The sequence below is a fragment of the Mirounga angustirostris genome, unplaced genomic scaffold (assembly GCF_029215605.1).
Source record: "Mirounga angustirostris isolate CCGP_5_RB_7025 unplaced genomic scaffold, mMirAng1.0.hap1 SCAF_17, whole genome shotgun sequence".
In the NCBI taxonomy this organism is placed as follows: domain Eukaryota; kingdom Metazoa; phylum Chordata; class Mammalia; order Carnivora; family Phocidae; genus Mirounga; species Mirounga angustirostris.
Genome location: NW_026991725.1, coordinates 15,633,825 through 15,646,867, shown reverse-complemented (window position 1 = coordinate 15,646,867; position 13,043 = coordinate 15,633,825). Strand labels below are relative to the sequence as shown.

The 13,043-nt window shown below is 49.5% G+C and overlaps 1 protein-coding gene across 3 annotated transcripts in view; it reads left to right on the top strand.

The window, feature by feature from the left end:
* Window positions 1-2,456: 2,456 nt before the first annotated feature.
* The window catches only part of AKAP1 (A-kinase anchoring protein 1), a 33,084-nt gene continuing 22,497 nt past the window's right edge, over window positions 2,457-13,043 (top strand). Inside the window, exon 1 of one of the 3 annotated variants that reach the window (XM_064582430.1) lies at window positions 2,457-2,578. The gene's annotated coding sequence lies outside the window, so the exon portion shown is untranslated. Of the gene's footprint in view, window positions 2,579-2,653; window positions 2,807-4,011; window positions 4,163-13,043 lie in introns of those variants that run through there. The other 2 variants (XM_045889209.3, XM_054510892.2) reach the window with 2 other exon arrangements.

Sequence of the window (13,043 nt, the reverse complement as noted above, 5' to 3'; positions counted from 1 at the left end):
TACTCTTCTCCGTAGACACACATGATCCTGGGGTATAACCAGTGGAGAATGGGAGGGGTTTAGTTTCACTTGTTTATTCAGAGTTCAAGCCCCACATTGGGCATAGAGATTACTTAATACAAAAATTTTTTTAGATAAAAGAATAAGATATTATTCTTTTAAAAAAAATCCACTTTTTATATGATTTTCAATACATATTTGTATCTCCAACGTGGGCCACTTCTCTGAACTCCAGACTTGCATACACAACTTAACTGCTTATTTGCACTTGAATGTCACAAAACGCTATATAAGTAGTGGGTCCCAAATGAAACCAATGATTCACTGCCCCATCTTCCCTCATCTCAATAAATTGTACCCCATTTAACAGTGATTCGAGCCAGAGGAAGCATTGTTCATTGTTCCCTTTTTCTTACCCACAACAACATGAGTGAAGTAATCTTTTTTTTTTTTTAAGATTTTATTTATTTATTTGACAGAGAGAGAGAGACAGTGAGAGAGGGAACACAAGCAGGGGGAGTGGGAGAGGGAGAAGCAGGCTTCCCGCCGAGCAGGGAGCCCAATGCGGGGCTCGATCCCAGGACTCTGGGATCATGACCTGAGCTGAAGGCAGACGCTTAACGACTGAGCCACCCAGGCGCCCCTGAGTGAAGTTGGTACTTCTTCCAAAATATATCTTGTGTCCAAAGCAGTCTCTGCATACCCACTGCCATGACTCTTAGCTCAGGCCACTACCATTTCTCATCTGGCCCACTGTAGCAGTCTCTCTTCTGGTCTCCCTGCTTCTGTACTGGTCTTCTAATCCATTTTTTCTGTAGCAGCTTCAGCTCCTTTTAAAGACAGAAGTTATATTGTATCTCTCTCTCTCTTTTTAAGTAGGCTCCACACCCAACGCAGGGCTTGAACTCATGACCCTGAGATCAAGACCTGAGCTGAGATCAAGTGTCAGATGCTTAACTGACTGAGCCACCTAGGTGCCCCTAGTATTACTCTCTACTTAACCTTTTTTAATGGCGTCCCGTTCATTCATTAAACACCTTTTTTACTGAGTGCCTTCAATAATATCAGCTCTTGTGAATAAATGAAGTATATAGAATGTAGATAGTGATAAGTGCTATGAAGAAAAATAAAGAAGGGGTGAGGGACAGAGAAGTGTGTGTGTGTGTGCGCGCGCGCGTGCACGCGCATGTGTGTGTCATTACAATTTTACATAGGGAGAACAGGGAAAGTTTCACCGAGACTGAGTAGATGACCATTGAGCAAAGGACTTGAAAGAGGTAAGTGAAGTCTGCAAGGTTCTGCAGAATATTCCAGTTGGAGGAAAAAGCAAGTGCAAAGATCCTGAGATGGAAGCATGCTTGGCTTTGGGGCTGAGCAGAGTAGAATAAAACCCAAGCTTTACTATAGTTTATAAGGTGGTCTAGTTCTCTTACCCTCTACCCACAACCTTCTTCCCTCTGTCTGCAACCTTCTTTTTCCAGCACTGCTCCCAACCCCCACTATATTCCATCCGCACTGATCTTCTAGTTCACCAGAAGCTGTTTCCTCCTTTTGCCTGTGTTGTTGCCTCTGCTGGGAATACTTCCTAATCCTTATTCCCAAATACTATTTGCAAGGCTGGCTCCTTCTCAACCATTAGATTTCAGTTTAAGTTTTACTTTATGCCTTTGGAACCACAGAACTTTGCTATTTCTTTCCTATTTCAGCTTCCTCTTTGTTTCCTTCATAACGCTAATCGCAGCATGCAATTGGGATTCATATATATATACGAATATATACTTAAAAACTCAATAGTAAATGGTATCTCATTGTCATTTAAATTTGCATTTTGGTCACTAATGAGGATGACGCGCTTTCCCAAGAAATGGTTAGTGGTTAGCATGATCTCTTCTATTTGCCCAAATGTTTACTTAACGTCCCTATTTCTTAAGACTGAGAACAGGCCTAGCCAACTGCGACCCCATCCTGTTCACTTGTCTGGGGGCAATTTATTTTCCCGTTTCCTGGCAGAGTTAGTGACTCATGGTGACCACCTCTTCGCAGGAATTTTTCCCAAACCCAAACCCATTTAGAAGAAAGTGTTTGTTTTAGTTCAACATCACCGAATGTGAAAATGGGCAAAAAAGGCTGCATTTGAGTAGTGCCAGGTACTCCCTATTATGCAGTCATTATTGAAAAATCATTAATGGCCACCTGATTATGCATTTTAAAGTACTGAGAGTTCCGGGGGAGCAAGGGGAGCCCTGCCCCTCACCGGCCCCTCCGGCTTTTCCAGGGGGCTGTCCGCGACAAGGCACGCAGATGGCCTAACTGACGCCGGGAGACCGCCCAAAGCCGAGGCAGGGGACCCCACCCTGCGCTCGCCGGGTAGACCTTCGAGATTCCGCGACGTCTCCCCGACTCCAGCCAGGCTGCTCTCCCCAACCCCCCCGCGATTACAGCTCCTCTCGCGAGAGCCCGAGCGAGGCCAGGCTGCGGGCGGCGGCTGCGGGATGTTGGCGGAGCGCTTCAGACCGCGCCCTCTCTGGCGCAGCTGGGAGAAGCGCGGGCGGGAGCGGCAGGCGGCGCGCACGCGCAGGTGAGTGGGGCGGTGCGGGGGCACCAGGGCGGGGGGCGGGGCCTTGCGTCGCGCAGCGGGCACGTCGCTGCGCGTCCTCAGTATTTAATGTCTCTGTGTTCCTCCGGCCTGGGCGAGCACGTGGGGGAGCGGCCGCGGCGCAGCGGGGCTGGGCTGCTGGGCCCGGGGCCCGGGGGGGGGGCGGCGGCGGGCGAGGAATTCTGCATCCCGACTGTCGCCGAGGACCTGGTGAGTTGGGGCCGCCGGGGCGGCTGGCCCGAGGACCACCTGCCAGGCCCCCGAGGGCGGCGCCGTCGGGCGCTGGGGAGTCTAGGGTGCAGGTGCGGTGTGCGACGTGCGCTCCAGGTGTCCTGGAGGCGGGAGGCTGCGGACGCCGAGCGCGTGCGGAGGGGCTCCGGCCCGCCGCCTGCTGTCAAGCAGGCCCTTTCGCTGCCGTCGCCTGCGCGCCCCCTCGTCCTCCCCCGCCAGGGTTGTCTGCCCGCGGGCTCCCGCTGACAGGTCGCGTGTGCGCGGCTGGGGCCATGGTCTGCGGCCGCGTGGTGCCCCCTACGCGCGTCACAGCCCTCCGGGCCGGGGGAGGCGAGGACGCGGCGCCCGGGCCACCCCTCTGCGGCTTAACTTTCCCCGAGCGCGCACACCCTCCCGTGAGATAGACCCGAGCGCGTCCCACCCAAGGTCGCCCAACCCCACACGCGTTTACTTTTCAAAGGTCGTGTGTACCCAAGCCTGACCCGGGAGAGGCGGCGGCGGGGCGGGCTGTGGGCAGGGCCAGGTGCTCGTGAGGGCGAGGAGGTGCCCCGAGGCCCGCGGGCAGCCCTTTCTTCCTCCTGAAGGGCTAGAGTTGAAATGGTCACTTCAGGAACCTTACTCAACTTCTGGGCCCCTTGAGCTCGCTCTGGGTTGCTCCCCACCTGGGCCCAGCGGTGGCAAGCCCGTGCAGGTAGCCTAGCCCCCGGGAGTTCATTGCGGCGAACCTGGGGAAGAGGCTTGGTTTGCGGAACTCGGAGGATGGGCTAGGACACGGTGGTGATTGGAACCCTGTTTCGGGGGCAGGGACCTTTTGAACCGAGTTAGGGTCCTGAGGTCAAAGGCCTGGTGTCTCTCGAGATGATTAGCATTTGCAGACCCTTCAAGGGTGTCGGGAGAGCTGGAGGCTGTCCTGCCCGTTGTGCCCGCTGACTTCATGCCCCGGGGCGCGTGGGTCACGTGTCACACTCCGCCTGCACCCCCCCACCCCCCGGGCCCGGGGTGTGGAGGGACCACGCTAGTTTCGGGGTTATGGGTCAAAATGTGCTTGGGAAGACGTGGTCTGAACGCCTCGGAGTCAGGCTTTCACCAGTTCCATTGTGCCCTAGGGTATAGTCCCTCCCTATCCCCCTCCTAGGGAGGCTTAGGGAAGGAAAGGCGCTGTTGATGGTGGGCGGTGCCGAACCGACCCGGGACTGCTGGAAGCCCTGGGCGTTTCGAGATCTTCCGCTCTTGCAGAGATGCCCAGGTTGGCGGGTGCCTTCCTCCCGCTCGGCCGCCGCTAACAGAAACCCGGTGCTCTTCACTCCAGGTGTAAGTGGAGGCCGCTCAAGCCAGGTAGGGCATATGGGCGGAGCAATTAGGTTAAGCGAGCTGTCTTTTCCCTATTGAAGTGCAGGCTACTGTGTGTTTAAATTTATCTCCTGCCGGGAAATTTGGGCTGCTGGACACCTGGTACGGTCGTATCTGTTGGTTTGCTATCCCCCCCTCCCCCCTCCTCCCCTTTGTCGCAATTACTGATCAAGGAACACCATTCACAAAAAGCTGTTAATTCTGGCAACTAGTAATCTTACTGTGTTGTAACCAAGTGCTTCCCAAATTAGTTTTTCTTTCTTTTTTTTTTTTTTTTTTAACTCTCTATTCAGAAAGCAAAGCTTGGACTCTTAGTAAGCACCACCCATCCCCTTTGCTCTTAAAGGCATAGAACATCTTAGAAATGAGTAGAGGGTAGCATGAGCATGATTTGATCATTTATCACATTTCTCTGTTTCTGGCATTCAAGTGGTTCACCTGCTGATTATTTCAGACTTTCGGAGGGGTCCCTGGCTGGCTCAGTAGGGAGAGCATGTGAGTCTTGATCTTGGGGTTGTGAGTTCGAGTCCCACATTGTGTAGAGATTACTAAAAAATAAATAAAACTTAAAAAACTTTCTGAACACTGGAAACAAGTTATGTTTGGTGGGGGAGCTTTTGTGTTGAACTTTAACCTCTTTCACACCTAACTAGTTTTGTGGGTTTGGGCTATTAATTCCTGGGTGTATTCTCAGACAAAATATGGCTCTAGGATAGAAGAGGGCCTTTTGATCCTACAGATATGCAAATCACTGAAGCTTCAGTGCCTACCTGGATTAAGCTGGCTCCCTTGTCATGCACATTGCTAGGTGATGGCCCAAAATTTGCAGAGAGCTGATCCCATCTAAGCCCTTGAGTGAGACCTCTGAGTCGCTGGAGCCTTTTGTATGAATATCCTTTCCTCCTTCCAGCTGTTCGTAGGAAGTACATCAGCCCTTGGCTACTGCAGGGTGAGCACATGGGTGTGTGTTGTCAAAGGGGCCTGCTCAGGTGCCAAGTGGCTGTGGCTCCAGTATGAGATTGCTGAGCATCAATATTTTAAAGCAGTTTGTTTTGCTCTAGCTGGTAATCTAAATTATTTGTGGTGCTTTGGACCCAGGCCTGGCCATAGTCATCGTTTATGGGTGAAGGCTAGTTTTAGCCTTTACAGTGTTCCCTCTCATCCTAAAGACAGATTGAGATTATATTTTAGACTGGGCACTGTGCCTGGTTCATGATGGCTGTTCAAGCGTTGCTTTTTTTCCTCCTCCTAAAGAATCTCTGAGATTAACGTTAAGTTTCTCTTGAATCACTTGAGTGATTTGGATTTTATTAAAAATACCCCTCCCCCTGGCCTCTGACCTGGAAACTTGGTTGGAAGGAAAGCAAATTGGTTTCCCCACACTGCTACCAGCCTCCTGGCTCTAGCCTGCAACAACATGAGTTGGTCGAGTGCACGTTTCAGGGTTTTGAGGAGTGGGCACCCCATGTGCCTGGCCAGCTTGTGCCTTCCAGCCCCTTCTCCCCAGGCCACTCCTTCCTAATCTTCCCTGTGAGTCTAGAACGAGAGGACCTCTCTGTAGCTTGGTCTGTTGTGTTGTTGTGAGGAAGTCAACAATTTGGTTTATGAGTGAACCACCTTCTGTTTGCCATTCTGTTTTCCTCTGCTCTGGGGAGGCAGAGGTCCTCTGGGCCTCTTGTCCCACTGAAATCCTCTCCTACTGTTTGAGTTGCTAATCTGCGTGGGATGTATTTAAATCCTAAACTTGGCTGTCTAAGGCAAGTTCTTTTTTCCACAGCCCTTTCTGGTGTAATGCCTCATGCAGGTTTCACCTTTATGATCATTTAACATTAAGTACCCATTGTACGTGGCACTCCACGGAGCAGCTCCTGGCTCCAGTACCTGATTTTATACTTGGGCTGTGGAAAACAGGATCAATGATGGTGTTTTGAGTGGGACAGAGTCCGGCTGGAGAGGTAGCTGGTGGGGATGTGAGAACTGTAATTTTAGAGGATGCCTTTTCCTTGACAGTTACTGTCTTGTGCTGGGAGAGTTACAAGCAAATACCCTCCTGATCCTTTAATTCTCACACCTCTGAGTACAACTGAGGAGGGTGACGCTGGAGGTCAATCGGGATAGTTTCAATGGCTAATATAAATACAAATTGAGGGGCAGAGATACTGACAAGTATGGCATGTGCTTAAACTAGGTCCTCTGGAGAGCTTTTGTGAGAAGAACGAAGGAATAGTCAAATCCGTGGGCTTTTCTCCTAATCTTTCTGTTGCTTTCTAAGCAGATTGTTGCAGTGAAGGAGTGTGTGTTATGCAGCATTTTGAAGACTGGCCTTCAGTAATAAGTAGCTTTCAAGGTGTCCTTCTCCTTACTTTGCCTCCTATTAAATGGTCTTCATTCTGTCTGAATCCTGGCCCTTTGGACATTTCTACAGCTCAGTTTGGTAGTTTGCAGCAGTTGATAGTAAACATTCTGTCCCCATCTGCTAATACTGGCTGCCTGCCTTCACTCAGCCCGGTCTTACTGAGGCCCAAACATTCAGGAACAAAGCAGAGCCCCAGGTGAGTTGTGGAAATAAAAATGTACAGTGCTGAGGGCTCATGAATGAGGCTTGTTTCAACGCTGGGTTTAGCTGGCAAGAGCCCTGGTTTGGGGGGTAAGGACGGGGTGCGGCTTTCAGGGCTGAAACCTGGCAGTGGTTCTAAACCCTTCTGGGGTCTCACTTTCTTCAGCTGGTTAAAAGGAGGGTTGGTCAACATGAATCAAGGGTGTTGAGATTCTGCTCCTTAGAGTGCCTCTGGGCTGCTGCGGGGTGGAGTTACCTGCAGGGGTGTGTATGGGGAGGGGTGTGTTTGGGCTAGGAAGCAGGGCTCTGTGGATAGTGTAAGTCAAAGACTAAAAAAATGCCACAGTCCACTGTTTTAAGTGCATCTCAAGTTCTCTTAGCTCTAAGATGCTACAGTGCTAAATATTTTTTAAGTTTTTAATTTATTTAAGTAATCACTACACCCAGCATGGGACTTGAACTCCCGACCCTGAGATCAAGAGTTGCATGCTCCTCCCTGATCCAGTCAGGCACCCCTTATTTTTTTATTATATCTCTATTCTTATCTCCTAAATCTATCCTTAAGGGAGAGGGTCTAGAGCTGCCTTGTCCTATAGGGTAGCAACTAGTGATGTGTGTCTGGTTCAATTTAAACTTAAGCATCAGGGGCGCGTGGGTGGCTCAGTTGGTTAAGCGTCTGTCTTCGGCTTGGGTCGTGGTCCCAGGGTCCTGGGATCTAGTCCCAGGTCGGGCTCCTTGCTCATTGGGGAGTCTGCTTCTCCCTCTCTCTCTGCTGCTCCCCCTGCTTGTGCGCTCTGTCAAATAAATAAAATCTTTAAAAAAAAAAAAAGTAAAACTTTTGAGCATTAAATACAATTTAAAAATCCATTCCTTGGTGACATCGGTCTCATTTCAAGTGCTCAGTATCTTCATGTGGCCAGTACTGGACAGTGCAGGCCTAGAACATTTTCACCATCACAGAAGGTTCTAGTTGGGCAGCACTGGTCTTAGCTTTGGTCCAACTGTAAAAGCTTAATTGCCTCACCTTGTAAGGCATCACATGTTTGGGCTTAGTCCTCTAGAGTCCACCAATCCACAGCTTTGGTGACAATTATTTATCAGCTCTATCTATGGCATGTTAAGAAGCAAGTTCTGGTTTGCCAGTTTGGAGGGCAGTGACCAATTAAGAAATGGTTCTCGAGAGGAGCATGGTGAGGAGTCTGGGGATGGGAGCACTGAATCAGGAGGGGCAGATGCTAAGTCCTCAGAAAGCTGTTTTGGTTTGAAAATTTATTTTTTTATTTTTTTATTTTTTTTGGTTTGAAAATTTATTATCTTAAAGGCCCTTGCTGGTTGTTTAAGGCCACTGTCCTTGGTCTTTAGATGTCAGCAGATTTGCTACTTGGTCCTTCACTCACCCACCTGATGGCTTCCTGCAGGATCCCACTGGGAGACCAATGCTGAACCAGATTTGCAGACACCTTACAAACAAGCGTCCTTTTCATTCTGCCCCTCCAGTCTATCTGGATGTTAGGAGGCCTATTTCTTTCTTTCTTTTTTTTTTTTTTAAGATATTTATTTGTTTGTTTGTTTGTTTGACAGAGAGCACAAGTAGGCAGAGTGGCAGGGAGAGGGAGAAGCAGGCTCTCCGCTGAGCAGGGAGCCGGATGTGGGGCTCGATCCCAGGACCTCAGGATTATGACCTGAGCCAGGCGCCCCAGGAGACCTATTTTTATGAAGACTTTGGGAAGAGTTGGGCCACAGTGGTGGTCCTGAAGTGTTGATGTGGGGCTAGCTTTGGGGAGTGAGCTTTATTTCCAGATACCCCCTCATCTAGTCCTGGGCATGCCTGCTCGACTGGCATATAATGTGAGAGCTCTCTTGTTTTGGAGTCACCCAGCACAGGATGCAGAACAGGTACCTGTTAAGCACCTACTGTATACCTGGCATCTTAGGAGGGTCTTTTTTTTTTTTCCCCCCCCAAACCATAGTTGACCCTTGAACAACGTGAGGGTTAGGGGAACCAGCCTGCACCCCCTCCCCCCCCGTCCCATCCTGTGCAAAAAAAAAAAAAAAAAAAAAAAAATCCACGTGGAATTTTTGACTCCCCAGAAACTGAACTAACAGCCTAACGCCAACTAGAAGCCTTATGGGAACATAGTAGTCAAATGAACACATATTTTGTATGTTATGTGTGTTCTATACGGTATTCTTTTTTTTTTTTTTTTTAAGATTTTATTTTTTGACAGAGAGAGACACAGTGAGAGAGGGAGGGAACACAAGCAGAGGGAGTGGGAGAGGGAGAAGCAGGCTTCCCGCGGAGCAGGGAGCCCGATCACGGACCCTGGGATCACGACTTGAGTCAAAGGCAGACGCCCAACGACTGATCTACCCATGCGCCCCTGTACTGTATTCTTACAAAAAAGTAAGCTAGAGAAAAGAAAATGTTAAGAAAATCATAAGGAAGAGAAAACATTTACAGTAATGTACTATGTCCCAAAATCTGCATACAAGCAGACCCATGCAATTCAAACCCGTGTTCAAGAATCAGCTGTGTTCCCTTTTTATTTTATCTCAACCCTATGAGGTAAAGTAGTTCTCCTTTGCATGTGAGGGAGCTGAGCCCCTGAGTAAAGTAAGCGGACCCCAGGACGCAGGGCTGCCTTGCACTTAGATGAGGGTTCTCTCTCTAGCTGCTTGCTTAGAGACAATTTCTTACTTACTGCCCTGTCATCCTTCCATCCTCATCTGGAAAATGAAACTGAGTTTTTAAAAGATCGAAATGATATACCCCACAAACAGTCAAGCTCTTCGGTGTTTTGAGTCCTCAGCCTCATTACAGTCCTGTGGAGGTATTAGTAATCCATTTTACAGGATGTTTTCATTTTACGGGAAACTGAAGTTCAGGATCCTACTCTAACACTCTTGTCTTTCCAAAGTCATGTTTTAGCTCCAAATTATGCAACTTTCCAGTGCCTTTGAGCGGCACAAATAATGACTGTGACTAAGACAGCCTTGTAGGCCTTGTAAGACAGCTGTGCCTTAGGGCCTGGAAATGGCTCTGCAGACTCTGGTGTAGCTCAGTCACCTGGTTGAAGACAACCTCAAGTCCCTCATTCCTTGGCTCATAATAATGCAGCCTGTCAGACCTCACATGGAGGTCATGAGACCCATCCCTCAACGGGCTGTCGCCTGGGAGTAGCCTGATCTGTCTGTGCTGGAGGAGGCACAGATCTGGTGAAGCCCAGCCCTCAGCACGCTGCACTGCCACCCCTACCCCTTCTCCTCCAGCCTTGGCCTGGGACGATAGGTCTGAAGGCTGTAGACCTCCTTCCTGTCCCTCCACAGAGAAAGGAGCAGGAGTGACTTGCCGAGCAGCCTTGGAAGGAGGCCTGCACCCTGATGTGCCTTGAGCTCTGATGAGAAAAGGCTGTGCTCAGAATAACCTCCCTGCTTTGTCCTTTGACTTTGGTGAGGCCCACCCAGCCAAGCTTCTGCTGTGTGCTATTTTTAGCAGGTGGCATCCTTTAGGAAGGCCAAGTACATGTGGTTTCAGCATACAAGCAGGTCCTGGTGCGGACGCTACTGCTGTCTCCCAGTCAGGAGGAAAGAGAATAAAGTCACCCTAGAAACTCATGGGGTGTGTGGGGGTGGGCAGTGGCTGCCTAAGAGGTCCCTGGGGCTGCCTTTTCTGTTCTGGATCTGTGGCAGAGGCCCAGTCCTGCCTGGGCCAGGCAGGGCCCTGATACAGGCAGCCCAGGAGCCAGGAAACGCCCTAGTTTCAGGACCTCTTGTTGCCCTAGGGGCCAATTTCTCTGGAAATTACATTATCCCATTTTCATGGGAAGTCACCCGACTCAAGAACAGGCCTCCACACAGGCACTAAAAACTCTGTAAAACTGTGGTTTTGTTGGCAGCCTGAGTACTGGCGTCCTCTGGCTTAAAAACGAAAACAAAAACAAGAGGCGGTAAGAGCCATGCCCCTTACTAGGAATTCTCACTGGTGGGGCCACTGAAGCTGAAGCGATATGAAGGAGTTTGATGAATTCTGCTCCTCACCACCATCCTGGCTTCTCCCCCTTTTTTCTGTTCCTCCCTTCCTCTAACTCAGAGCTGCCAACTCCAGCCCATCTTTTTCTGATTAAGAAACCTTCGAGCCGTATAAGGCCCTCTGTTGCCTATGGTTTATGTTGGCTGGAGACCGAGGTTGTTTTTGCAAAGTCTGATTCAAAGAAGTAGCAAGGGTGTGTGTGTGTGTGTGCGCGCATGCACTTCCATTCCCATCTGCTCCCTGGGGCTGGACTGACTTCTTGGAACAGATTCATCTGAGAGGGTGGGGGGCTAGAGTAAGGTCCTCACATTGGCTCCAAGGCTAATTAATGAGTGGTGTGACTGCAGGGCTTCCTGGCAAACGCATTTGCTGAGAACTCCAAGTAGAAAGTGAGCCCCTATTGGACTCACGTAGTATATACCTGCTGATCTACCAGCCAGAGAAGCACCCTATTTCTGAAATAGATTCCAGAATTTGCTTCTATTTATTAGTTAAGAAACTACAGGGGCACCTGGCTGGCTCAGCTGGAAGAGCATGCAACTTGATCATGAGTTCGAGCCCCTTAAAATTTAAGGGGCACCTGGGGGGCTCAGTTGGTTAAGCGTCTGCCTTCGGCTCAGGTCATGATCCCAGAGTCCTGGGATTGAGCCCCACATCGGGCTTCTTGCTCGGCGCGGAGTCTGCTTCTCCCTCTGCCCTTCACTCCCCCTCATACTCTCTCTCTCTCTCTCAAATAAATATTCTTAAAAAAATAAAATTCAAAACTGCGTCATTCAAAAAATTAAAAAAAAAGAAAAAAGAAACAAAACTATAGCCCCTTGTCTCTTTGGGCAAGTCTGTTCTCCTCTCTGGAGGAAGTTGGGTGAACCTGTCCCTCTGCGTTCTTGACCTTCAGCAGGGCTTCAGCTCGGTGATGGTGGGGAGCGATTTCTATGGCAGCAGCCCTTCGACCTCATCTTCACCTCCCCCCCTTGTTGCTGTCGCTTGAGTTAGCCAAGTTTGTTCCTGCCTTAGTACTTTGGCACATGTATCTCCCTGCCTGGAACTTTCTCCCCCTCTCCTTTCCCTGTCCTCTTAGATCTTGGCACGGCTGCTCCTCACTGTTCCAGCCCTGCTGCCACCTTTGGAGAGGCGTTCCCTGACCATTCTTTCTGAGGCTCCCTCTCTCCCAGGTACACTTTACCAGCTCTTCTCAACCTGGGCTCCGCGTCTAAACTATGGAACACATGACTGAGTGACTAACTCAACTAGTACCCTTCCAGATGCACAGGAGTATAGTTAACTCATTATGTAAAAGGGGTGCCTAGGCTCAGTTCTCTGAATACCTTTTGAGAGGCTGCAAGTTTATCCTGTTAGGTTGCTGTATCTTCACAGCGTCTTCTCTGAAATGTGACTCCCTACCCCTCCCGCTATCTCTGCTTTCTGAGGGCACTTTCCACCACCTCAGCCCCCTCTCCGGTGGAACCTGGCTCACAGTGGGAATTAAAATCTTTATTAAATGACTAGCCCTGAGGGGTCCTGCTACTTGATGCTGGTTAGACCTCAGTGGGGTAGGGAGACCCAGTGCCTTGGCTTGGAAGGGTCTTACCATCAGTAAGCCCCTGCTCTTTGTGATTACTACTGTTAGGTCAGCAGGGCAGCTGGGGGGCTCTGAAGCAGGATTGACTTCAGTTACTAGAAAACAAAAGCATTACATGTTTGTACATAGATGAGTTGACACTCACTACATATTATACTGGTTAACAAGAATCCTAAAGTTCTATGGTAATAGAGCATCTTTTGCTATTTAATAGTTAAGAATTTTTTTTTTTAATTTATTAGAGCGAGAGAGGGAGCACAAGTAGGGGGAGCAGCAGAGGAAGAGGGAGGAAACTCTCTGCTGAGCAGGGAGCCCGAGGTGGGGCTCCATCCCAGGACCCTGGGATCATGACCTGAGCTGAAAGCAGACGCTTAACTGATTGAGCCACCCAGGTGCCCAAGAATGTATTTTTTGTTCTATCAAAGCACTGCTGGTAGAAAGATTTGATACACAAGTTATACACAGTTATTCTTTGAAAGAACAGCCCTTTCTGCCGACCAGTCCTCTCCTCTAGAGGCAGCTGCCCTCAGTTCTTCTAGGCTGTCCTCCCTGCCACTTATGTCTGTATTACTAAGTGGGATGCTTTCCTTGCTTGCCTGCCTGCCTTTTTTTTTTTTTTTTTATGTTACCTGATTTGTTTTTCTACTCTGGAAGGTAAGGACTTGACTCATTCCTACACTTTTTTCCTCCCCTCATCTTC